Below are 27831 nucleotides of genomic sequence, written 5' to 3'. Positions count from 1 at the left end.
GGGTGTGGGAGAAGCGCAGGCTTCAGGCGGGCTGGAAGTCGGCTCCCAGTGCTGCGGGCAACCCCCCCGGAGGTGCTCCAGTTCCAGGGGTAACGAACCCTCAGCACCTGCCCTAGGACCTGCCCCAGGCCTCCCTTCCCCTTCCCCTTCTCAGAAGCCGTGATGCCTCATTCCACAGCTCCCCTTGGAGCCGAGCAAGAGGAAATACACTGCGACAGAAGTAGAGAAATCGAAATTCCCTTTAAGGGACTTTCTGAAGGCAAAGCCTGGAATTGATTTGCAAAGGCAGGTTGCACAATCTTTTTTGGACATCTCTCGTGGGGGCCAAGAAATACAGCTGTTCAAGTTGGAGCCTAGGCTACCTACAATCCTAGCTTTCTGTGACTCAGCTCTGTGATCTTGGGGAAATTACTTAACCTCTCAGCACCTCATTCGCTGGATCATAAATTGGGAGTCACAACGGCAAGACTCTCGTAGGTATTTGGGAGGATTAAATTAGATTAATATATCCCGAGTAAGTACTAACTCAGGACCTGACCTGTAAGTGTTGGCTAGATATCTGCTATTAGCTGTTGTCGATGCCTAGCACAGGACAGACACTCAGTGCCTGCCTGCTGACGGCACCCGCCCTCCGGGCTCCCTGTCCGGAGCAGCCCGGAGACCACCAAAAATACATTCCACCGCCATTGCAAATCCCCTTCCGTTCCTAACAATGGCATTACCAGGGAGCGGTCCTCTTTCTTATGGCTTTCGTGAAGCTCGAAGCAGGTATTTTTCACGGTGGTTTTCTATTTCTGGAATGTCTTCTCTTTTCTGGTCTGTTGTCATCCAATAGGCTGTTCGTGGGGAATCAGAGTGACTTAAATTGCTCCCTTGGACGGAGGGAGGAAACAATTAAAAAGAAATGGAGGCTTCTCGGGTCGAGTTACAAGGCTTAACACCAGGTAGCATTTCCTGACAAGACTCAGTCCCGAATTCTCTTAGCGAGTAGGAAGAGAGAGCCCTCCCATCTGCCTGAGCCCTCCTGCCACGCATTCCTTGCAGCCACAACCTTATCAGCGTGGACGTTGGACAGGGAGCTCATTGCCTTGGCTGAGCTGCTAAGGGGAAGGGAAACTGGGTTTTGTCATTCACACTTGTGCTCCCAGGGAAAGGCACCCTGGGCAGCCACGTGTCAGACCTGGAACCATAGAATTCCCTGGAGAGGAATTTGATGCCCGCCTCATGGAGGTGGTTTCTCCCTCCTGTTGATCCCGGGAATTTTATAGTGAGGCTCTTAAACGCCAGAGCAGGTGCAAAGGGGGAGGGGTGGGAGCGTTTGCAGAGCACTTTGGGGTCCACTCCCTTGCAGAATTCTCCAGTTGCCAGGGAGCGGGACCGGAAGCCCAGCTGCAGCAGCAACCTGGAACGCATGCTTTTGATTTTGCCCGAGTGGCCTGATTTTTCCCGTGAGGATGATGAATCATCCAGTTCCTGCCGTAGCCCCTCCCCCACGCCCACTCCCCATGCGGGGACCTCCAGGTGACCTTGATGGCTGGACATTTCTCTGGGGTGGCCGCTAGAACTTCTGCTTGTGGGTGAGTTTTTAAACCAACATGTAAAAACAGGAACTCACAAAACAGATGAACTGGGGAAGTGGATGGTTATTTGTATTGGCTATATATAGGAAAGAGTCAGTTTATAACAGAATTATTTTTATATGCAATTTTTCCCCCCAGAGCTCAGAACAGCCATCCAATCTACTGCTGCCTGTAAGCATTTATTTTTATAACATCTCCTCTCTCCCTCCCGGGGGGTCAGACATGAGCTCTTCCTGAGTCTTCTACCACGTTTATGACTTTTCCCAGTGCCTGGTGCCGAGCTCGGCACTCTGCAAGGCCCCGCGAGGGATCCTGACTGCTAGTTATACAAGCGAGGGGAGTCCTATGGGTGCCGTAGAGCCGCCGCCCCGACCTGGTCTTTCTGGGAACATACTGCTCAGAGAGGCAGTCGTCTTCTTCCTCTCGAGGCAGCCCTGCAATCAAAGGGCGAGACAGGTGTGTGTGTCCCCGCCATCTGGCCTTGTCGTCTCTTGGCTGGGAAAATTGGTGCAACGTTGGACACAGCCCGAGCGTGTTCTGTACGTGTCTGCATGTGTGCCCCCGCTTTTCTGTGGCTTGAAAGCGGCCAAAGCGTGGAGCAGGAAAATCTCTGGGCTACAAGGAAGAGAGCTCGGTGCCTTTCCGCTCTCTGAGTTTCCGCCTCTCGGGTTAAGGCTGATTTATTCGGCTGTGCTGGAGCCTTAGGTCTGTCCCTGAGCGAGCTGGTTAAAAATGAAGCTTCTGTTTCAGAGCCGTGTAAGGGTTCAGCTGTCAGCTTGGACAGCTTGGCCGGGGGCTCTGTGCCCTCTGGGCTCAGTGCCCGTCGTGCGTCTTTGGCTTTATTCCCAGATGCACCCCCCACAGCCAAGTGGCACCGTCTCTCGAAATGGCCCCGTAGCTGTGCCTCTGGGGCCTCGGCTCGCACTGTTTCTCTCAGCAGGAGGCCCTTGTCCTCTGTCCAGGTTGCCTGCCTGTGGAAGGGGCAGAAAGTTTATTCTCTTTGCATCTCTGGGGCCTGAGATAATGCTTGGCATAGAGAGGCTACTCAGCAGATGCTTATTAAATGGGGGGACAAACGGACAGTTGTCTCGCACCTCACCTGTCCTGCTCAGCTGGCTTTCAGGAAAATTTATCGAGCACCTACTATGTGTCTTGGGACACATCAGAACACAAAAAATCTCTGCCCTATGGAAAGAAATTACATTCTGGGGCCAGGGGTGACAGATAAAAAATAATAAATAAATAAGCTATGTGGTGATCAGGGCGCTGGGAAAACGAAATGGGAGTTGGGGCCAATCTTGATCTTAAATAGGGGGGTGAGGGCAAGCCTCAGTGGGAATGGACAGGTCCCTCCCTGCACAACCAGTGTACTTTCTCTGCGCCTCTCCTCTGCTATAACTGCTTGTTCTCTGTACTGAGGAATTTACACACACACGTGCACACACACATACACATACATCCCCACCCGTGTGCGTTATACCTATGTTGGCTCTCTTCCTCAGCGGTCAGCTTCCAGAAGCAGCTCTTTTTTTTTTTTTTTTTTTTTAAGATTTTATTTATTTGTTAGAGAGAGATCACAAATAGGCAGAGAGGCAGGCAGAGACAGAGGGAGAAGCAGGCTCCCTGCTGAGCAAGGAGCCCGATATGGGACTCGATCCCAGGACGCTGGGATCATGACCTGAGCTGAAGGCAGCCGCCCAACCAACTGAGCCACCCAGGCGTCCCCCAGAAGCAGCTCTTATGCCCGATTAGTATTTGTGTCCTTCTCAGCACCTGACACATAATAGGTGCTCAGTAAAGAGGCTTCAGATGAGTGCGTGCTTCATAATTGATTTGCTGAGGAGAATTACACGGAGTTCTTTTTTCCTTCCTGCGGAAGGAGGAAGCGTCATCTTGACTATCTTATACACACAGAATTTGCTGTCTTTATGTTAGGTATCAAATACCTTTGCATACTTGGTGAAGAGCAGTTGCCCTTAAATTCGACTGAAGGGTTGATCTGCCTTAGAGGCTTTAGGGAGAAAACAGAATTGAGCAGGGAACCCGAGGGCGTGGTGGTGGGGGGTGGGGTGGGGGACAGGGACGCAGTAGGCAGAGCTTTCTGTCTCTAAAGGATCTGCTTTTTCAAGCTGTGTCCGTTCTTCCATCCTTGCCAGGTGAGCCCTGGTGGATGTTTTTGCTTCAGGGGACTGGTGAATACTTTGCTGTCCCTAAAGTATTAATGTGGTTTTACCAAAGGTCTGATACATGGACCCTGAGGGAGAGCAGTGGGATTAGGTCAGGTAAATCCCTGTTCAAGAGGGAAACCAGGTGCGGAGAGATGGGGTGAGTAGCAGAATGGTGTGGTGTGAGTGCCTGGGCGCGGTTATGGCCCGATCTGCGGGAAAGACCCCCCCCCCCACCCTCACCAGGAGGACAACTGGTCTTGTCTGTTGCTGTGAAACTTACATGAAGCTTTCACTCCTCAGAGTTCCTCCCTACTGTGCTGGATCCTGTTTGAAATTGCCAAAAGAGAATACTAAAAATGGTACTGGTAATAAAAGAGCTTCCATTTCTCACCATGGACCCCTCTCCATGTTCAGTTTCTATCCAACACTGTAATTCTCACAGCTATCCTGGGAGGGAACGGTCACCAGTCCTTCTTTACAGGCAAAGTGGCTGCCCTTCCAGGAGGCCAGTTTCGCCCACGTTGTCCAGATGGTAAGATGGGTTTGACTCCAGGCCTGCCTGGCTCCAAAACTTGGCCTCACGACTTCCAAAGGAGAAGAGAATTTTCTTGATAAGAATGTGGAGTATCTCCCAAAATATAATCGTGGAGACCATGGAAACACAGAGCCTAGGACTCTGCCGCATTTGTGTGGCTGTGTGTGCTGTGGTCACAATTCAGGATGACAGCGCAGTACCCGTGTGACAGTCATAGCTAGCGGGTCACTTACATGTGCAAACAGGTGCTGGAATGGTGTGGCCAGAATGAAAGAGGTTGGGTAACCTTGGTGAGGTTATGGAGGGCTTGCTTTTTCAAAGTTTTCTTTAATATCATTGATATATATTTCTAATCTCTCTCCCTCGCTCTCCCTTCCTCCCTCTCTCTCTTTCTCGCACACACACACACACACACACACACACACGCACACGCATGTGCAGTATGTTTAGCCTCTTCTCGCTTTTGTGATCCAAGACCAGCCCAATGCAAGGCTACACTGATGTCTGTCCCCACCTCCCGCCCCGCCCCATCCCTGCAGACACTCTCTACCACATTCCTTTCTTGGGTTCCCATCCATCCAAGTAAATCAACAGCTTTCTCAACAGTGACTGAGGGTCTTGCCCATTTCCTTTAAATCGAATCCTTTTCTTCTGTTTAATTTGCCATCTCTTTCCATATACCAGTCCTAGAACAAGTAGACACTCTGGAAGTATTTGTTGAAACAAATCCCATCCCACCCAATTATAGATTTACCCTCCTGCACTAAGCTTTCAAGTTCATTTTGCTTACCAGCCACAATTAGCCCGCGGGTGTAAATGTCCAAGACTCTGCACCACCCTTTCAACTTCCCTTGCTGTCACCGTCCCCACCCACTGTGCTAGGTTCCAGTCAGGCAGATGCATTTCAGTTCCTCAGACCCACTGGATTCTTTCCCACCTCAGGGCCTTTGCAGATACCATTGCCTCCCCTCGAAGTGAACTTTCTGCCCTCCACCTCCTATCTGACTCTTTGCATGTCCTGCTGCTTCTCGTCTTTGATCTCTGGGCTTGAGCACCATCTCCTGGGAGGGGCCTCTCACCACCTTCTGCACAGGGAGTCCCTGACACTTCATTCGTTATTGCAACACCTTGTTTTCTCTCTGGCCCATCACTATTTATAATTATGTATCTCTTTGCTGCCTTGCTTAGTGCCTTTTGTCCCCCAGGATGTCAGCTCCATGAGGAAAGGGATGGATTCTACTGTTTTCAGCAGGCATACCCAGTGCCTGGAAGAGCCCGGCACCGGCTCTAAGAGATGCTCGAGTATTAACTGCATTGAATGAATGAATGAATGAATGAATGAGTACTTTTCATAATCTTTTTTTTTTTTTTTTTAATTACTGGGTGCTTTCTCACAGCTGTTCCTCTGGTTGTATAAATGAATGTTTTTCCCTTGAATGTGGTTTGGGGTTTTCGGTGTACTTTTTCCCCCTTTCAGGTTCAGGTGTCAATTTATGTTCTCTGAATCATGTGGGCAGGTCTTCTGTCTTGTTCTTCCCTGCCCTGGTAAGATGAACCCCTTTCCTTGACAGCAAACTGGGAAAATCAACAGGACTGTAGAACGATATATTGAAGGGAGGACATCAGGACGCGAGGAGGCTCTGGGACCGAGCCCGACCCTCAGAAAGAAGAAATACTGCCGTGGACACATGCCCCAGACTGTTTTCTAGGGAGAGGTACCTAGAGGTAGAGAGGATTTCCTCACACGGATTACAAATCTGGCCTCAGGGTACGTGGCGGTCATGATGGTGGGAGGATCTGTTCAAAGTCTGCTCTGCCCACCAGCAGCACGTGGCAGTGTGTTTGAAATGCAGAGTCTTGGGCCTGGCCTTGGACCCTACTGAATCAGAATCCGTATTTTTGCCAAGCCACTTGGGTCAGTTGTCTGGCCAATACATTTTCAGAATCACCCGTCCACTCAAGATAATTGCTGGGAGTTCATTTTGCTAAAGGCGGAGGAGACTTCTAGTCAATTACTGGCATGGGCTCCCGACAAGTTCATCCACCAGGAGGGAGGGAATCTGCTTGTGTGAGCTCTCTTGGGGCCGCGAAGAAGGCTGAAGTTGACATGAGCTGGGACGATGAAGGTGATCTTCTCATTTAACCTGGAGCTCTTGAGAGCCAAGCTGGGGGCTTGGGGGACAGTCAGATACCGTAAGACGAGAGAGGACAGATTTCTTTTCTTTGTTTTAAAGATATTATTTATTTATTTGACAGGCAGAGATCTCAAACAGATGGAGAGACAGGCAGAGAGAGAGAGAGGAGGAAGCAGACTCCCCCACTGAGCAGAGAGCCCGATGCGGGGCTCGATCCCAGGACCCTGGGATCATGACCTGAGCAGAAGGCAGAGGTTTAACCCACTGAGCCATCCAGGTGCCCCGAGAGGACAGATTTCTAAGATGAGCCCGATGCAGGTTATTTCAGGGAAGATGGCGTGACAAGGTGAGAGCCTTTAAAAACAGAGACTCCACTATGCATGAGACCCAAAACAGTTCCAGCGAGGAAGAAAAGGAGGGTGTCCAAAAAGGTGGGTGTGGCCACCCAAGGTAACTTATGGAATGCAGACATGCACAGAAGGAGGAAGGAAGAACACCCGACCGAGCATGAATTTAGAAGACTTACTTGGATCTGTACCAAGAGCGGCAGGTGGCTAAGGAAAGAGAAAAAATGTAACTTGTTAAAGTGTTGACGGCAAGAGCTTCTCTGGGTAAGTGTGGAGCAAGGAAGGCTGGAAAGGAATGTTTCTGCTGTTGGGAAAGCAGAGGGTATCACTGGCTCAACACGGTCCGCCTAACCGCTGCCCACCACCCCCACTCTGTCTCCATCTCATCATTCATGGCATTTATCACTGCTTGGAATTAGGTAGTCGCTTTCTTGTTTTTTCATTCATTATCCACTTCGACCGCTTCTAAGAGGTACGCTCCATGAGAGCAATGATTTCATTTTCCTGATTGGCCACCCGATTCCCCGGGCCTGGCCCATGACGGGTGCCACACACATATGAATGAATGAACCGAAGTCTGCAATGATGCCAGATGCTTACCCCCTGTTCTAGAGGCGGTATCCAAACTCTAGTTGCTTCTGTCTGCTCTGTCCAGATCTGGACATGAAGCTCTCCAAAGGACAATAAGCTTATAAAGAAAAGAGGAGAGTTAGTCACCTTCCTGGAGAACCTGCACTGGGTCTGCTCCTGTGACATAAAGGACACCATCGAGCTGTCCCGCTAATACGGGCTGGTCTTCTCATTCCCATTTCACAAAGAGTCAAGGTTTAGGGAAGTTAAGTGACCTTCCCAGAGCTACTCCGGAGGCTAGATGTGAATGGAGTCTCTCCGGTTCCAGAACCCACACTCTTTCTATTGTATTGTACTGAAGCTTGGCAGGAACCAGACTAAGAGAGAAATGAAATCTTTACCTGCTTTAAATAAGCTTATATCTCCAAGCCCTGGAAAAGGTAAGTATAAATTATTGCCACAATAATGCCGCTTAAAAAAAATTCCAAAACCCTGTGGAGGACGATGAGTGCTTCTTTCTTGGTGGTGTGTTTGTGGGCTGGCTGGGGTTTGGCTGATGGAGGCTGAGCTCTGCTGGGCGTGGCTCCCAGCTGTGGACTGGGTCCAGGTTTCTTCCATGAGTCTTGCATTATGCTGGTACCGGTGGGCCTCCTGGGACATGCCCTTCCCTTGGTGGTGGCAGAGCACAGATAGGATGAGAAATTTATGATACGCAGGACCTAGACTGAAAAGGGGCCCATCATTCCTTCTGCCAACGTTCCAGTGGCTGAAGCAAGTCACATGCAGCCGAGCTCCACACCAGTGAGACGGGAGGTACATACCGTCTCTAGCATGGAGAACTACAGTGTCTCATGCAAAGGGAGGAGTGAACAATGTTGGGTAATGGTACAATTGGCTGTAGGAACATGTGTGAAACACACTTGGCCTGCAAGGATTGTGCCATGCACTTTTAAATACATGATTTAGGGGCACGTGGGTGGCTCAGTTGCTTAAACATCTGACTCTTGACTGTGGCTCAGGTCATGATCTCAGGGTTGTGAGATTGAGCCCTGAGTCAGGCACCACGCTCTTCGGGAAGTCTCCTTGAGATTCTCTCTCTCCCTTCCCTGCTGTCCTTCTGCCTCCCCTCCCCGTGCTCACTCTCTCTCTCTCTAAAATAAATAAATATTTGAATACATGATTGCATGGAAGCCTCACAAAGATCCCATTTGGTAGGATTACTGTTACCCTTATTTATCAACAAGAAAATTTAGGTTCAAATTGGTTAGTCACTCAACTTCTCACTGAAGTCAATGACCTAGCGGGGACAGACACCCAGGTCTTTGGAGCACCAAAGCCCATATTCTTAGCCCCGACTCAACTCTACTGAAACCACCAACAGCTATGATGGAAGAGGAGTTGCCAGAAAATTTTCGGAACCTTTGGCTGGTGAAGAAGGGGCCAGAAGATCAGACACCCCCAAATGGATGAATTTTCAAGAGGTAGGAGAAAGTAGTCTCCTGAATCTATATATAAGCTTGAGTTTCTTTTTGTGTCATGAATGAATGTCTTACAGAATCCTCTAGGGAAAAAGCCATCGCTCCTGTGCCTGGGCCAACCAATCAGGCTGGAGGCTGGTAGGAGGCTGGTGAATTCCGCTGAGCTTCCTCATGCTAATCCCTCAGCTTGGGTGGGCAACGTTCAGCCATCTCCTCTGCTCCCAGTATTGGTTTTATTTATTTATTGTGGTCAGGTGCTGCTCTTTAATGCCTGACTACCTTAATTCTCAATTTACCTATTCCCTGGACCTTTGATCTGGGTCCGTTCAGGGGTGGTTTGAGGGCTCCTTGTGTGAATGGCCCTTTAGGCTCCAGCTGCTAACCCTCCCTGCCTTGCATATAACTCCCGGGTTATTTGCATAATATCCCGGGCTTTGCCTGGCACCTGGCCCCCTTCTGTCCTGGCACACCACCAGTATCCTCCCAAATCCAATCACCCCCAAGGAGAAATACCTCCCCAGAACATTCTAGAACAAATTTAGAACAAGTGGCCTGTGGGGACTTCTAAAGGTGATTCACGAAGATAGCATGAGTTCAGTAAGGATGAACGTGGTCTAGCAAATCTGATTTCCTTTGTGAAAAGACTGGGCTGGCAGATCAAGGGAGGGTCATGAGGGTAGTGTCCTGGATTTTTAAGGGGCTTGACAAGTCCTTTCATGATCTCTTTTAGAAGATTGGAGAACACAGGCTGATTTAGGACAAATAGAATAGTTCTTGGCTGGTTAAAAAATTTAGCTGTCATTAATTAGATGTGCTGATTAGTGACAGCTTGAGGGAGGCTGCTGGCATGGAACAATGGGACTCTGTCCTCAGCCAGATCCTGTCCAGGTCCTCCCCCACCTCACCGCCCCATCCCCCCACCCTCTTTTGTCTTTCTTTGAACAACTTGGATGAAGATACAGGAGGCTGGTTTATAAAATTGGTGGGGGGGGGGCGGGCATAAGCAAAGGGGGAGTAGCGAACACACACAAAAAGCCAGGGCCAAAGTTTATTAAAATAATAACATATACAGAAACTTGCAAAGCCCTTCTCTAAAGAATGATCTTGTCTAAATTTCTAAACAACTCCGTGAGGGAGGTATGATCAATGATCCTCATTTCAGGTGGGACTCAGGACTTTAATATAAATTCCCCATGATCCCTCAACGTTATACTACAGGACATCCTGATTTATGTCCTGGTTTTACGGAGTTGAGATTCTATACTCTTTAAAATGGGCCAAAACAAACAAGAGAAAATGAACAGAAACATATTTTTTTAATATTTGAGAGAGAGAGTGAGAGAGAGCATGAGAAGGGAGAAGGTTAGAGGGAGAAGCAGACTCCCTGTGGAGCAGGAAGCCTGATGTGGGACTTGATCCCGGGACTCCTGAATCATGACCCGAGCCAAAGGCAGTCGCTTAACCAACTGAGCCACCCAGGCGCCCCAAACAAAAGCATATTTTTAAAAATATACAAGCAAGGTTTGGCTGCCATGGGAATGCCTCTCAGCATCACTCCCGGGTCCCCAGATCTGTGCCATAGCCCACTACCTCGCTCTTGGACAGAGCTGACCTTCTCCTCCCCAGCCTGGCCTCCTCCAGGAAACTGGTGAGTTCATCCTGCCGGAGGTGGAACAGGAATGTGAACTTGGTCCCCCCTCTCATAAAGCTACCAACACCCGGTCTGATTCAGGGGTACCTGAAGCATGGTGGAAAGGCATGAGCTTCAGGGTCGTGCCAATCACTGGCCCCATACTCTCACTCTTTCTGGACCCAAGAACTGGCTTCAGTAATCCAGGAGACTCGAGGGGATTTTGATTCCTCTGGACATGGCCCACATAGGGTTAGCTCCATGTTTATTCTGGTGTACCCCTTGGGGACTGTTTCAAATTGCAGGTGGTGGCTCTCTGGAGTCATCCCAACAGGCAGGTGGAGTGAGTGACTCACCTCCTTTCCTTTACTTCCTGGGCGGTTTGGTCGGAGAGGAGACAGAAAGGGGGGGGGGGCAGGTGGAAGAAAGTGCAGAAATGTTGGGAGCAGGTACCTTTGTGAATTTCTTTCTTGGCGTTGCGTTCTGCTTTTCTGAGTCCCTCTGTCTTCTGGGTGCTACAAGGAACTATTGTTTGCCCAGAATTTAATACTTTCATCCTCACCAGGACCAGGTGTGTCTTTTGGTTTTTGACGTTTTCATCCGTGGAAGTGTACTCATTTGGTACCATAAAAACTACTTTAAACAAGACACACGGATTTATATATCTTTTTTTTTTTTTTTTTTTTTTTTTGGATTTATATATCTTAAAAGTAGAAACAAATTAAGTATTTTTCAAAGCTTTTAAGTATTTTCATGTATTTTAAACTATGTCCAGATACCAAGCACTTACCTAGAGCAATAACTGAACTCTCCTGGAACAAGAGATTGTAAAGCCAATTGATTTATTTTGTACAATAGTAGATAATATTTACCAAAAGCTTCCTATGATAGGGACTTTACCCACTATGCTGCGGTGAGGGCAGCAAAACATCATGGCCAGAAACTGCGTCCCCTTATCTCACCTACAGGTTCAGTTTCTGACCTTGGACTCTGTACGAACTTCCGATCTCCGGAATTTACCTTCATAAGCACCAGAAGTTGATGCTGGTCCTCTGGCCTCGCATGTAGAATGTTGCCTTTCTGTGAATCATGGTCCCTCCTTTCTGTTCTCATCAGTTGCAGGGCCGTGGCCCGTTTGTCCCGTATTTCAGTCATCACTATTTGTCTTTTGAACGATTCCTACAGCCAACAATCCCTCCCATACACACAGGCCGGCGTCACCCATTTCTCTGCACGCCCTAATTTCATCTCTTGGGTAATTCATAGGTGTGAAATTGATGGGCATAAGTCTTTTTTTTTTTTAAGATTTTTTTTTTTAATTTATCCATTTGACAGACAGAGATCACAAGTAGGCAGAGAGGCAGAGAGAGAGAGAGAGGAGGAAACAGGCTCCCTGCTGAGCAGAGAGCCTGAAGCAGGGCTCAATCCCAGGACTCTGAGATCATGACCTGAGCCGAAGGCAGAGGCTTAACCCACTGAGCCACCCAGGTGCCCCGTCTTTTTTTTTTTTTTTTTTAAAGATTCATTCATTTTAGAGAGAGAGAGATAACGCACGAGGGGACAGGGGCAGAAGGCTAGAGAGAGGAGAAGCAGACTCGCTGCTGAGCGCAGAGCCTGACCACACAGGGCTCGATCCCAGGACCCTGAGATCGTGACCTGAGACGAAACCAAGAACTCAGCGCCGAACCCACAGAGCCACCCAGGTGCCCCAGGCACAAGTCTGTTTAACAGTCATTTTAACAGTGTCGTGACGGGCAACATACAGATATACTAAGTTTGGGGAACAATTTGCAAAGGCAGTTGATCATTTGATTCAAACATTCGAACACTTAATTCGATTTAGTCGTATCTTCATTGAAGCAGGATATTTTACTGCATCTCTGAACTGACATGGCCGCTTCTACCATTTTGAATATGTGGAGAATTACGTATTTTTTCAGTGAAAATTGATCAATATTAGTATCTTTTTGAACTATGTTTTAAATACTTTAAATACTACACTGAATGATGTTTGCCTTGCTATATTACAGCAGCAAAATTCATGTTCCCCTTAGAAGCCTGGACCCGAGCGGTTCAATGTCAAAATGGTATCATACTGGGGTTCCTGGGTGGCTCAGTCAGTTAAGCATCAGACTCTGGATTTCGGCTCAGATCACAATCTCAGGGTCATGAGATCAAGCCCCGTGTTGGGCTCTGTGTGGAGTCTGCTTGAAGTTCTCCCTCCCCCTCTACCCTTCCCCCTCCTTTTTCTCTAAGGAGAGAAAATTAAAAAAAGGTATCATACTTAAGAAGCCCAGCACAATAGCCAAAAGTAATTAAAAGGAATTCTACTCCTTTCTCCTAACTCCTGAAGGACGGTAAAGCAGATCTAAGCACATGATACACAGACCATCCCTTCCTCACACATACACACTTCACACCCTTGGCTCAAGTCCCCCGACCCCCCCAAACCCTTCCCCTCTCCTGCGTGTGCTGCTATTTTTCTCTTCTGTCCACACCGTCTGTTCTTTCCTTCTGTGGATGAACTTAGCCTCTCTCCCAGTAAGAACGACTTCTTTCTGGATGGAGGAGGAAAATCAGATCAGCAACTTTAGGATTTCTCTTGGATGCATGAAGGACGATGAAGCCTTTTCACACGCTGTGAAGTGGGAAACACAATGAAAATGTCCTATATTCCTGTGATTTTCATGGCCATCCACATTATCAATGATAGAAGGTGACGGAATAGATATGCCTTGTACCCCAAACAACTCACTCACCTGCTAAAACACTACCTGGTCTTTAATATTGTACTGTATCATTTTAGAACCCCCTCCTCCCCATCTTTTAACGTTCCTGAAATAAGAACGTGCCATTCGATGAAGAATATTTTCTAATCAACCATTAGCCTTTTCCACCCCTCCCCCATTTTCAAGGCTCTGAAATCTTCTCACCTGGGAGGTCTGAGCTAAGATGAGGACTGTTGATGTCACCTGTTCGGTGCTGATTACCGCGTGCCACAGTGAGTGCAAGTCCCTAACTGCAACTGGAAAGCAGGGTTTCCAGGAAGAGAAAGCCCGTACCGGAGACAGAGACGGCGTCTAGAGTCAGGCCCCGCATTCCTGTGACAGTCTCAGGGCACCTTATAGGACAGCAGCGCCTGGGTGGCTCAGTGGGTTGAAGTCTCTGCCTTCGGCTCAGGTCATGATCTCAGGGTCCTGGGATCGAGCCCCGCATTGGGCTCTCTGCTTGTCAGGGAGCCTGCTTCCTCCTTTCTCTCTGCCTGCCTCTCTGCCTACTTGTGATCTTTGTCTGTCAAATAAATAAATAAAATCTTTAAAAAAAAAAAAAAAGAAGAAGTCATTCAGGTTCGTTCCTCCTGCCTGCGGCCCTGGGGCGCCGGGAAGGCACGATCCTTTCACCGTTTGCCCGTTAAGCAGCGCGGGTCGGGAAAACAATGCAGTGGCCTGGGATGGTGATCCAGGACAGAAATGACTTCAGAGCGGTCAGGAGGACCTAGAAGCCTAGGTTGTCCAAGCCAGAAACACCTGCAGCAGGGATCTACAGCGGCTGCTCCCAGGAAGCAGCTCACCAGGAGAAGGGCAGAGAGTTTTCGGAAACCTCGTGAAGGGAGTCTATGGTGGAGAACGCAAAGCTTGGAGTGCGGGGAGGTTCTTCAGTCTGGCTGATCCCCAGCAGGGCCAGACCCCATGTAAATAAAGGGCAGGAAGGATGTGTAAGGGCTCACCTTTTGGAAAATGTATTTCTGTCTTCCTTGTTTCCTTTTCTGGTTTGTTGGCTTCGCACACATGCTGATAGTTTTTGCTTTTGGCGGGATGGCAGCCTGGTGAGGGGGTCTGACTATCTGGAGAGGGTTTCTGATTTGGATCTCTTGTTAGGGGTACGTCATGCTAGGCTGGTGGTCTTTGAGGAGGCTGACCTGGGGTTTTTCTAGTTTCAGGAGGTACCAGATGTGACCGTCACAGTCCCCACACCTGCAGGTGCCCCCCAGTAACACCTGAACCCCCGACTCTAACGTAGTAGGCTTTGCTCCCAGAATCTTACGGAAAGGGTGGCATGTTATCCTGTCCTCTTCCAGCCTCAACGTGAGTCGAGTGTCCCCCAGCAGCCCAAGTCATAGCCGTGCAGGGGTGAGGCTGCCGACCCTGGGGGCTCTGGGCTCTAGGGAGTGGAGAGAAAGAGGGAAGACATGGAGCCAGCCAGAAACATTTGTCCCTTTTTAGCCCTTATTGAGAGATGTGTACATGCCAGGAACTACGTAATTCATCTTTTACCAACCTTATGTCATGTAATCCTTACAAGAACCCATAGATCAGGGACACCTGGGTGGCTCAGTCGGTAAAGCCGCTGCCTTCTGCTCAGGTCATGATCCTGGGATCAAGTCCTGCATCTGGCTCCTTGCTCGGTGGGGAGCCTGCTTCCCTCTCTCACTCCGCCTGTTTGTGCTCTCTCTATCAAATAAATAAATAAAATCTTAAAAAAAACCCCATAGATTAGTCAGGATTCTTCTGAGAAACAGAACCAATAGAACTCTGTGTGTGTGTGTGTGTGTGTGTGTGTAGTTATGGACATGATATAGATAATGTCTCTCTATATGCAAAACATGTAGAGTATATCTATCATCTACTATATCTGGATTTCTACTCTCAAATAGGTATGTAGTACATATGTTTATATTTTATATGTATTTACATATTTTTATATACATATTTGAGAGAAAGGGTTTTTTTTAAGATTTTATTTATTTATTTGACAGACGGAGATCACAAGGAGGCAGAGAGGCAGGCAGAGAGAAGGGGAAGCAGGCTCCCTGCTGAGCAGAGAGCCCGATGCAGGGCTCGATCATCCCAGGACCCTGAAATCATGACCTGAGTCGAAGGCAGAGGCTTAACCCACTGAGGCACCCAGGCATTCCGAGAGAAAGTTTTTTAAAGATTTATTTATTTTAGAGAGAGAGTATAGCATGCACAAGCAGGGATAGGGACAGAGGAAGGGAGCCTCTGAGCCAACGTTCCAATGAGCACAGAGTCTGACATGGGTCTTGATCCAATGGCCCTGAGATCCTGACCTTTAGCCAAAACCAAGAGTCGGATGCTCAACCAACTGAGCCATCCAGGCGCCCTGAGAGAAAGCGATTTTGAGGGATTGATTCATGCCACTATGGAGTGGCAAGCCCCAGTTCTATAGAGTGGATGTGCAGATTGACCTGGGAAGGGTTGATGTTGTCGATGAAGTCTGAAGGCAATCTCCTGGCAGGAAGAACTCTTGCTCTGAGGAGGTCAGTCTTTTTGTTCTATGTGGTCCTTCACCTGACTGGGTGAGGCCCACCCACATTATGGAGGGCAATCTCAAACTATAATGACTTAAATGTTAACCTCATCCCAAAACACCCTCATGCACACATCCAGAATAGCGTTTGACTACCTACCTGGGCACTGTGACGCAGCCCAGCTGACATATAAAATTATCCATCCCAGGTATGTATGACTGTGTACATTTGACAGATGAAGCAATTGGGGTTTAGACACTAAGCTGTGTGACTGAGATCCCAAAGCCAGTGAGTAGCAGTTGTGGGCTTTTCTGCCCTCATGGTTTCAAACTCAGGTGTTTCTGCATTTAAAGCCTGGGCTCTTAGCCATTTTGTCTTATTTGTCTTATCTGTCTCCTTACCTGCTGTAGTGCTGGAGAGACCTGATTTGTAGGAAAGTCAGAGGGTATTTGCCTGTGAGCTGACTCAAAAGCTAAGCAGAGCTGAGAGATGTTGGCTGGAGGAGGGGCGGGCGTCAGGAACCAAATGAGAGACAGACCTGAGGCACTGGGGCTAGTCGGACCTGCCAGCCATTGTGGGTTGGTTTCCTGGTGATGAGCTGGACAATGTAGAGTAGTTTAGGCGGGATTAATGACAGGAGAAAATGAAGCAGGAAAAAGACCAAGAATTCCAACATCAGAGCTTGTGAATGGAACTCTGCTGGCCTCTTCCCAGAGGGGAGACGGGTCTTGAGACAGAACCTTCAATGCCGGCTCTCCCTTCACTTACTCCAAGCCAAGAAATTAGACTTAGGAGAAACCTGTCTATGAGGAAACCCTAGCTCCAAAATGTTTCTCCCCTGAGGATGAGGTCATCATTCCCAGATCTGCAACAAAGCCCTATGGACTGAGGTACCCTGATACAAAGCTCCAAGAACATTCACAGAAACTGGAGAGAGGCATGTGGAAAGTTCTCTGAAAGTTCCATGAGGCAGAACCACCAGGCATATTCTTAGGATCATTTGACCTAAGAGAGACTCTAGGGGTTTACTTAAAAGAGATGATCTACAAATATTGAGCAGGCAATTAAAAAAAAATCGAAATTCAAATAAAAATATATATTTCAGGGCTCTTTTTAGAAATCAGACAACTGGAAGGACACAGTCTGCGTTCTTACAGTAGCTGAGTTGAGTTGCTGTGGTTGAGAAGACGTTCTCACCTTAGGAAGTGCCCATGAGGGATCTTTGCAGTCCGCACCACCCCCTATTGCCTTCTGGACACCAGGATTTTCCTGACACTCACTGCGCTTCCTTCCTTTACATCTGCTGCCTGCTTCTGGAATCCCTGCTGTAGCCCAACATTTCCTCCAGTTGAGGAAGAAACGGAGGCCCACAGAGGGGATCCATCTTGGCCAAGATGATGTAAATTAGGACTTGACCCCAGGACTTTTCCCACCCAACCCTACCACCATGAAACCACGCTCTCCTGACTCCAGTCTCCTGGCATCCATTACTATCTTTGGAATGCTGCAAGGACTCCCGGCAATAGGAACCAGAAAGGGAATGTGATGGTGATAAGATTTTTTTTTTTTAACAGTAAGAGACTGTGACTTGGAGAGGGAAAAAATGTCCCCAGTCACAAAGATCAAGGAAGCAAAAATGTGGAAGAGAAAGAGGAAGGAAATTCAAGCGGCCCCAGAGTTGGAGCTGTTAGAAGCACCAAAATCCCCCCAGACTTGGAAACTGACTTGTTACAGAAAGCCTTGCTTAGTTTGGAGTCCGGGGACTGTCAACATTGAGAAACTTTAGAAATTGCAAATATTTTTTGTAGGTGAAAGATAAAAACACACTTGGATGGGGAAAGGGGAAGTTCTATTTTTAAAAGGGACACTGAGTGGGAATAAACACTGTCATAAAATAAGACTTCGGGAAAGGCACCCTGCTTCAATGCCGAAAAAGCAACTTTATTTGCATTATCTTACATGTTGGGAAAAGCTTCTAATTGTTCTATGGCCAAAGGGGTCTGTTCTCTGTTTTGCTCTCCTGACCGCATCCTGTGATCTCAGAGAGATATGTTCCAACTCCAAGAAGCCACTGGGAAGGTCTCAGACCGAGCATCCCTGAGAACGGATGATGTTGGTTGAAAAGTGTTTTACTTCGCATATGGGTGCTTTTTGTTTTTGTTTTTTGGGGGGAGAGGTGTTTTGTTTGTTTGTTTGTTTGTTTTTTTGTTACTTTGTTTCTAGCAAGTGTTTGTAGAAATTAGCTCCTCCAGGACAGGAGTCTTCCCCCTTGCTAGTTAGTACTGGTCTTTATTGAGCTCTGAAGGGTGTAGAGGCAGGCAGTGCCCTCCACCCTCAACCCCCTGGGGGATAGTGCAGACTCTGAGCTTTGTGGTCCCTGCACTCCCAGAGCTGACTCGGGCCTACTGAGCGCTGACTCACTAAGGCTGGATACACTATGACATTTCGACAATTTCTACAAATTTTGCTTCTCCTAATATTACTTTTTAGTTGACCTGTAACATGGCCCGGGCAGTGGGCCTCCAGTACACGTCCCTCCGAAAATGCCGCACTGTGTGCGAATGTCTTACGATTAGCAAGACTTGAATTTACGTAGCGTGCACAAATGATCTTGAAACTTTCCCTGCTCCCGTAACCTGATTTTGCACAAAGTCAGCCTCCGATGGGTCCTCAGAAGACTCTCTTTTGCGGTTCCTTCCTCACTTTCTCCTGCAGGCCAGGATCTCCGGGGAGATGCTGAGAAGTGGTCACAGTTATTGGCATGTCCCTGATCGTCAAGGAGCTGCTTTGGGCCCGCCCAGTTTTGTGGACTCACTGCTTGCTATTATGCATAGGGTAGGTTTTAAAAAGAGTATTTTCTTCTTTTTCTAGTTTACTATTTTTTTTATCATGATCAATGTTGAATTTTATTGAATGCTTTTCTGTATCTATTAAGATATTAATATCAGGAGAGATTTTTCTTTTGATCTGTTATATAGTCAATTAATTCTGTTCTATTATCCCTTTTATGATGTGTACGTGGATTCAGTTTGATGGTATTTATGATTTTGGTGTCACATTCATGAGTAGAATTATCCTGTGGTTTTCTTTTTCCAAACTGACCTTGGCTGTTGGTACAGGTTATGGCAACCTCATAAGGTGGAAAGATCCTACATTTTTCTTTCTTTCTTTTTTTTTTTAAGATTACCTCACTCACAGGTTGTATTACATTCATACTGTTTCTTTTTCTTCCTTCCTTCCTTTCTTTTTTTTAAAAGATTTATTTATTTATTTATTTGGCAGAGAGACACACACACTGAAAGAACACAAGCAGGGGGAGTGGGAGAGGGAGAAGCAGACTCCTAGCTGAGCAGGGAGCCCGATGTGGGACTCGGTCCCAGGACCCTGGGATCATGACCTGAGCAGAAGGCAGATGCTTAATGACTGAGCCACCCAGGCGTCCCTTTCTTTTTCATTTTTAAAGATTTTATCTATTTATTTGAAAGGGAGAGAGAGACAGAGAGAGTGCACAAGAAGGGGGAAGGGCGGAGGGAGAGGGAGAAGCAGACTTCGGCTGATTGGGGAGCCTGATGGGATCTGGGATCATGACCTGAGCTGAAGGCAGATGCTTAACCAACTGAGCCCCCCAGGTGCCTCTTCTGTTTCTTTAGCCTGGAAAGGCAAGGGAGCGGAGCTGGGGAGAGATAAGGAATAGGAGGAGAGGTGGTTGTAAAACACACCGTCCCTCGCAGCCTGTCCCTAGAGCTCTGAGACAGTCTGAGTGCTACTCCACATAGCGGAAGGAGCCATTCTAGACCAACTTCACAGGGCAGACTTCTCCCTGAAGATGAAGCAAAAAAAAAATATCAAAGGCTGTCCATTTTTTTTTCAATTAAACTTTTAGGTAATAAACACTTAGTTTCTTTATATATACATGAACTGAATTTTTCATAAATGTGAACATATTCTGTAGTCTTTTTTTGTTCTCGTCATTTTCCTTGTTTTTGATTTTCCTCTCCTGAGCTCTTCCTTATTCATCACCCATGGATCTCAGCCTCCAGCAAATAAAACATGTAGCCCAGGATGTATTTGTCTAGCTTTTTCTCCATGCACATGTAATCATACCAACGACGATCCGCCATTATTTATTCTACAAGAATGGGTTCGTATTATGCACACTTGAGTTTTTCATTCAGTAATGCCTCATGGAAATCCCTCAAAACCAACCGATACAGCTCTAATTCATTCTCTTAATGGTTATAAAAATCTCCTTTTGTGAGAATATACATAATTTATGGGATCATTCCCTTACTGATGGGCATTATTTCCGGGTTTGTCACTACAAACAAGGCTACAATAAATATTCTTGTAAACATGTCTTTTGTACCAGTAGTTTTATGTTTACGGGATGGATTCCCAGGAGTGAAATTGAAGGGGAGAAGGGTATGTGATATTTATTACATTTTAATAGACATTGTCAGATTGTTTCCAAAAGGCTGTGACAATTTACATTCCTATCACAGGATAGGAGAGTGCCCTTCTCACTGCAGCCTCTAGTTTTTACTCCATTTGTAGTCACTTGATGCTTTCAATTTAAAAACATTTTGGCATATAATGGGAGTAAAGTGATATCTCATTGTAGCATAAATTTGCATTTCCCAACCATAATTAATTTAAATAGTGTTACTATTTGGATTAGCTCTTTCCTGAATTGTCTCTTTATTATTTTTTGAGGGGGAGGGTTATTTTTCTGAGTCTTTTTTTTTCTTTCTTTTTGGCAGCTTGTCAATGACCTTTTTGTCCTATAGGTGTTAATCTTTGGTCTGTTCTGTGTATTATATTGTATCCCATATCTTATTTTTCTATTAATTTTACTTGTGGCACTTTTTTTTTTGGCCCACAAATGTATAAGGATGTTTACATAGTAAAATGTGTTTATCTTTTATTTTTGATGTCTTTCTGGTTTCCAGTCTCAGTTGAAAGGTATTTGTCAACTTTAGGGTTATAGGTCAGAGCAAAGAGGCCCCAGGGCCATTGGGTGAGATGTATTTACTCCAAGATTCCCCAGCCTGGATAGGGGATAATGAAGTGAAGAAGTTTTGCTTATGATTGGGTAGACTCAGTTCTCATAAGGGTGAGAGAATCTGCTTCTGGCTAATGGACCAACCAGTGAGAATTAACCAGTGAGATAATATTGTACCTGGGACCCATCCCATATTCAGGGACAGCTCACGTCACTACAGACTGACCTGGAGCCCAAGGTGAGAACCGAAGGAGAGGGAAGTAGACTGACAAGGAAGTGCCTTCCCTTTCCCCACAAACAGGGTAGGACTCGAGAGATGAGAAGTCCACGTATGGGTGAGGAAGTGAAGCTCAGAGAGGGCTAGGATTGGCCCAAAGTCACACAGCTTGTTTAGAGGCAGAGCTGGAATTTACTTATTTTATTTATGTACCTACCTATCTATTTTTTCCTCACCATAGCACATACCCTCCCCAATGTCCATTACCCAGCCCCCCTAACCTTCCTACCCCCTTCCCCTCCAGCAACCCTCAGTTCATTTCCTGAGATTAAGAGTCTCTATGGTTTCTCTCTCTCTCTGGTTTCACCTTGTTTCATTTTCCCCCCTTCCCCTATGATCCTCTGTCTTGTTTCTCAAATTTCTCATATCAGTGAGATCATATGATAATTGTTTTTCTCTGATTGACTTATCTGACTCAGCGTAATACCTTCTAGTTCCATCCACATCATCACAAATAGCAAGATTTCATTTCTTTTGAGGGCTGCATAGTATTCCATTGTGTATAGATACCACATCTTCTTTATCCATTCATCTGTTGATGGACATCTAGGTTCTTTCCATAGTTTGGCTATTGAGGACATTGCTGCTATAAACATTCAGGTGCACATGCCCTTTTGGATCACTACATTAATATCTTTGGGTAAATACCCAATAGTGCGATTGCTGGGTCATAGGGTAGCTCTATTTTCAACTTTTTGAGGAACCTCCATGCTGATTTCCAGAGTGGTTGCACCAGCTTGCATTCCCATGACAGTGTAGGAGGGTTCCCCTTTGCGGAGCTGGAACTGAAGTCCCGTCTGCTAACTCAAAGGCCTGTGCTTTTCCCAGATTCCATAGACTCAACTCTTGGTAGAATTTTGGTCATAACCATACAGTGTCGTTGAAATCTAACTGTGGGCCAGGCACTGTTCTGAGCACCTAGCATGCACTGCCCTATTTTGCCATCATAAAAGTCTAGGAGAGGGGACCTCATATTTCCTCAAGGAGAGAACTGAGGCATAGAGAAAATGAAATACTTCATCCAAGGTTTCATGGTTAAAAATTGGCAGGGCTCCAATTCAAACTGAGGGTAACTCCAACAACCTATACTGGTAGGTAAGCTTATGTTACACAGCCTTTTGACAGAAGTTCCCCACCTCTCTTCCTCTCTTTTGCTTTCTATCCTTTGTAAAATTGATTAGTGCATATATTTTTTCTGTTTGCTTCTCTGCTTTCCAGCGGATCACTTTCAAGGTTGTTTTTCTGCCACTGTAGTGAGTTCAGCTGAGTAGAGTTTGTTGGGGGATTGTTCCTTGGCCAGGTCTTGGTTATCGATGGAGTAATTGACCTCATGAAACGTATTTGCTGATGTTCTAGATTACAAAGATAAAGCAAACAAAGGGGACAAGTTGGAGAAGAGCGACCGTGGAGACACAGTTTTCCTTCTATCTCCACATGGGGTTTGCTGGGTTCCCCAAGGTTCTCCCGGACCACCACGGTTTACCACCGATTATTCAGAGTTGATCAGGGTGCCAGTCATAAGCTGTACTGGTTCTTGCTCAAGAGTAGGGAGAAAAATCTAGAATACAAAATAGGTACATCCGAGGTTTTCCCACTCTCCGTTGTCATGCTCACTTTGTTGAAGGTGGTGGGAAAGTCTTTTCTTCTAGTAGAGTCAACAAATATTTTTAAGCCTGTGCTGGGTGCAGAGCAAGGTGCCAGGCATTGCGGAGACTCCACATACCCTAGCTTTAGTCCACGCCCGATATCCTTATGGAGGCAGATACGGATCCTCTTTGACTTAAAATTGATAGCATGAAGGTCCTACTCAGGGTCAGATCCAAATACACAGGAAATGCAGGAGAGAGGTGAGTTTTCAGTGGAAGAGTCTGGGAAGTCATTCTAGCGTGATGTACTAATAAAAACACCACTCTATTTGAACAGACGGATTTGTGGGAGGTGTGGGAAGGAGACACAGGTGGTGTTTTTATTCAGGAGTTCAGAGACCTGGGCTCTGGCCCCACGTCTAATGTCCTTACCAGTTGTGTGACCTCACCCAAGTTACTTAATCTCTCTGATTAAATTTCTTCATCTCTAATGTGGGGACATTAAAAAGTACCTACCTGGTAGATTTGTTGGGAGGGTTTTAGCCCAGTATTTGGCCCATCAGAGGCTCTCAGTGAATACTTGAAAAGAAGTGTGTGGGCACCGAGCACTCATGGGTGTGTGTTGGGAGAGCGTTTGCGGGTGGGCAGGTGGGGAAGGGCTGAAGGTGACTGTGGGCGCGGATGGGTGGGGATGACAAAATTGGGGGAGGATGATGGGGTGAGCGATAAGACTAGAAAGCTACATAAGAATCAAAGAGTGGAAACTCTTTAGATTTTACTCTGCTAGAAACAGAGCTCACCATGTTTTTGATCTGGCGATTAGAAAGTGCCCTCAGGTCATGGAAGAAATGACCAGACCTTGTGGTTGTAGACTCAAATATTTACTTAGTGTCTACTTAGAGCAACAGATTGTACCGTCCCTGAAGCTATACCCCTACCCCATCCTTCTTTCTGTCTTAAAGGCTGTCCTGCCCCCCAACTCCCTAACCCCCCCCCACTCCCCCCGCCCCGACTCCCGCTCTTGGAGACCTAGAGGACAAAGGTGATTTGAGCTTCAGGGTGGGGAGGGGAACAACCCCAAATCATATCTCATCCAGTCACATCCTCCAAACCAGCTCCTTCCGGGTTTCTTCATACAGGCTCCAAAACATAATGGGGTTAGGGGGAGAGGCTTGCAAGGTCAGCCAAAGATGTCAAACCACATGAGATCTGATTCCATGGAACCATCTTTTCTTCCCTGGAACAACAGCCTGCAAGATTGTAAAGAAGGCAGAGGAGCCAATAAATGGGGCACAGAGGGGCCTTCCTGCTGCCAACCCATCCTCTGGAGAATGGAATCCTGAGGGCAGATTTAGGGACTGAAATCCAAAGCTGGGGAACTGCCAAAGTGCCCCGCCTGGGCCTGCCAAGTTCAGGGGGACCTTCTGCAAACTTTCTTTGCAACACTTACAGTCAGCTGTCGTGGTGGTGGCAATGCTGTCCCCATGGAGGGAATTACTGACTATGGGGTTGGAGGGGAACTAGCCTAGCCGGGGTATTTATTTAGCTCAGGGGGCTTAACCACCAATGTTAGACCCATGACTCCAGCAATCTTTTCTGATTAAAAAGCTGCTGGGAGCTGCTTTGTCCCCCCACCCCTCACACACATTCCTTTATTACTGTTCTTTGGAAGAAAGTCTAAGAACTGAACCTATCCTGGGAGTTGATTTCAAGTCAATGATTAATGGCACGATCATAGTGTTTTCTTTCTGAATTAACCCATGTGACCCATGGCATTTGCCCCTCGTGTTAACCATTAGACACAGAAACGAGTCCTGTATTTATCTGGGTGGTGGAATCCTGGGGCCGGTTGTCTCACTTTGTAGTGAGAGGACTCTGCAAAGGGCAGGCCTTTTCCTGGGGCGTGGTGCCGGCCTCCTGTCCCTCTGGAGGGAGTTCTGTTGGCCTCTGTTTGCTCTGCGCCACTGAGGCTTGTCACAGTGGGACCTTTCAGTGTTTCGTGTAAAAGTCCCTTGATGATGGATTGCTAACCAAATCTAGACCCAGCCCAGGCCGTGGTGCACTTCGAATGAATCAGGCCTCTTTCTTTAAAAATGTCTGCTTTTCTTACAGTGAACTGAGAGTTTTTACCCTTCGAACTCTGTCCGTGCTTAATGGGAAAAGAGGCGATCTGTAGAGGCGCTCTTGCCAAGTGATTAGTTTTAGGTAAAGTCAGCTTAAATTTCAGCAAGAAAATGAAGTCTGATTTTCAGTTTCTGTGGTGCCCTTCCTCCTGCCAGGAACTGTGTTGAGCCCAGCATCCTTTGCCCCACCCCCCACTCCGCCCCTCCCGCCCCCGTTGCCTTCATTGCATTGCCTGAAATTGTGTGTGTGTGTGGTTTTTGGTTTTTTAAGGGCTTGTGATGCCATGGAGAGGTAGGGAGGTGGGATGGGAGCTGTTCATACTTTTCTGGCTTTGGAGAGGATCACCTTCACTTTATTTGTTCCTTTAATAAGAGTCGTGTGGGTATACGACGAGGGAGAGAGAAAGACAGAAGCAGAGAGCCAGAGCCAGAGAGAGAGAATGTTGGAGGGGGTAGGATTTAGTTTAAGGACTTTGTTTTATTAATTATTTCAATTTTTTGTAAGTGTTGATATATAATTATTATTTTTAAAAATATATATTTATTTAACAGAGAGAGCACAAATAGGCAGAGAGGCAGGTAGAGAGAGAGGAAGGGAAAGCAGGCTCCTGCTGAGCAGAGAGCCCGACATGGGGCTCAATCCCAGGACCCTGAGATCATGCCCTGAGCCGAAGGCAGAGGTTTAACCCACTGAGCCACCCAGGTGCCCCAATATATAATTATTTTTAAAGACTTATTTATTAGAGAGAGATAAAAAAGAAAAAAGAGTGGGCGAGGGGCAAAAACAGAGGAGAGGGAGAGAGAGAATCCCACGCAGACTCCCTGTTGAGTGTGGAAGCCCACATGGGGCTCAACCTCATCACCCTGAGAGCATAACCGGAGCTGAAATCAAGAGCAGGATTGCCCAACTGACTGAGCCACCCAGGCCCCCCGATTTTTAATTTATTTCGAGATTCAAATAACATTAAATGAGGATGTGGCTTTTTTCTGTTTATTGAAAGAAAGCATGCATGAGTGAGTGAATCCTGGAGTCTATCTGACATGTAACATTGTGCCAATTTTAGGTGTGTAACGTGCTGACTTGATACATTTAATGTCTTGTATGATGATTGCCACTGCAGCCATCATTAACACTTCTATCACTTTACATAATTACTGTCTCTTTTTTTTTTTTGTGGTGGAAATAATGAGGATCTAATTTCTCTGCCGGTTGTACAATCATAATACAATATTGTCTAGATTCACTGTCCTGTGCCCTGGGTCTCCAGGATGGATTTATCTACTAGCGATGAGTTTTTACCCTAAATAACAAGGCACATGCCACCAAGAAAGCATGAATTTAAAAAGTCTGGGGAAAGTAAGTATAAAGTCTCCTGATACACACTTGGATCACACCTCGATGGCTCTCCTCTCCCTCTGTCTTCTCTAAAGGCAAATGGGGAAATGAACTCATTTCTTAAAGCCCAGCCCACTGGGCATCCCTCTCAGAAGTCTGCCCTGATCATCCCAGCCAGGAATCTTCCCTCTTCTACAAACCCTCCTGCACTTTGTTCAAAGTGTCTCTTAAACCTGTTTCCGATCGCAGTCCCGTCTCTGAAGGCTGTTTTTGCATCGCTGCAGTGTCTAACACGGGTTTTGTGTAGAGGTAAGCAGGCGCCTGAGGGTATCGATTGAAAAAATATTTACGATGTAAACAAAAGGATGATCTGGAAATTCTGAGAAAAAGAAAAGGATCTTGTAGTTAGATGGATAAGAGGAGACCTCTCACGTACCCGCCTGCCGCAGAGCCACACCCTGCGGTCACAGTGTCACCGGAAGCTAGGAATGCGTTTACCCAGGAGGAGGAAGCAAGAGAACAATCTGCAAGGTCCCTGGTGACCGGCGACCGGGCCTGGGAGGGGTCAGGCTTCCTCTGTCCCTGGGGCTCTCAATGGCCAGTCTTCCACTCTTCTGGCTTCATGTATTTGATTTATTCGAGGGTCCTCGAAGCCAGATGTCCTGTCTGTAGATCCTGACTCAAGTTTTAATTTATCTACACTTTCTTCTGAAAACCCGCCATGGACAAAGCCTTGGGACCCTACGGTGGACTGTGTCATGCTGCTCCCTGAATATGTCCCTCGCCCTTTAGCGCAGTCCTCTGGAGCTGGGGGCAGGGGCCAAGGGCGCACTTTCTGTGTCCATTTTGTATCATGGGAATGCCGGATTCCTATTTCTGGCTGCCTATCTAATATTTTCTGGTGGCTGTCTGATAGGCAACTTAGGGTTGATGTGTCCAAACCCTACCCTTGACCTTGTGCAGTGCACACTTGCTTCTCCCCTAGCTGCCCTTCTCCCCCAGATGTCAGATCCAGTCCTCAGCGGTTCAGCCAGTTATCTGGCAGTTCTCTGGATGCTTCTGTCGCTTTCCAACTCCATATCCATGTTAGGGTCCGTGATCAAAGGAATGAGACTGATGCAAAGCAAAAGTCAAGCAAAGCTTTATTTTGCGCCAAGCATAAGAAACCAGACCGACCGGTAGGGGCCATCTCTCACGAAAAGGCGATGACGACGACCCCGACAAGGCTGCTCCCCAGACGAGGCCGCTCGGGATGAGGCCGCTCCGGATGAGGCCACACGCCGACAAGGCTGCTCCCCGGAATGACGCTGTTCGCAGCCGGGCTGGGGCTCTGGGAGGCGAGGCCGCTCAGGCGGCGCTGCTCCCGATGATCACTCCAACGACTATCACTCCAACGACTACCCTGAGGGCTATTCTAACTCCTCCTACTACTCCCCCGCCCAGTCTCACAGACCAACCTTTATAGAGGTGGTTGACCCCGCCCACACACAGGTGGCCAATGAGATTGCAACACACCACAGTAAATACATGCGCGCCCCACTGATTGGATGTCTCCATCCCGCCTGACCCGCTCCTATATCCGGGGTTTGCAAGTAAGTTCCTCTGGGAGGGGCGGGGTCAATCTAAGTTTACAACCAAATGGCTCCCTCTGGCTAACCAGGCCCCTACAGTCTATGCCTCAGCGGTACGGGGGATACAGTCCTAATTCACCCCGGCACCTCTCCCCACCCCTACTGTGGCTTCCAGCCACCGCCATCTTTTGTGCAGCTCCTTGCAATGGCGTCTAACGGAGTTA

General features: G+C 47.3%; 1 long non-coding RNA gene across 1 annotated transcript in view; it reads left to right on the top strand.

Moving 5' to 3' along the window:
• Nucleotides 1–1122: 1122 nt before the first annotated feature.
• Nucleotides 1123–27831, top strand: part of LOC123936998 — a 64447-nt gene continuing 37738 nt past the window's right edge. Inside the window, exons 1-2 of the long non-coding RNA XR_006817398.1 lie at nt 1123–1577; nt 18428–18547. This is a non-coding gene — a long non-coding RNA (uncharacterized LOC123936998). The remainder of the gene's footprint in view (nt 1578–18427; nt 18548–27831) is intronic.

Source organism: Meles meles, chromosome 2 (genome assembly GCF_922984935.1).
Source record: "Meles meles chromosome 2, mMelMel3.1 paternal haplotype, whole genome shotgun sequence".
Lineage (NCBI taxonomy): Eukaryota > Metazoa > Chordata > Mammalia > Carnivora > Mustelidae > Meles > Meles meles.
Note: the sequence above shows the minus strand (reverse complement) of the source record. Positions and strands in the feature narration are given on the sequence as shown.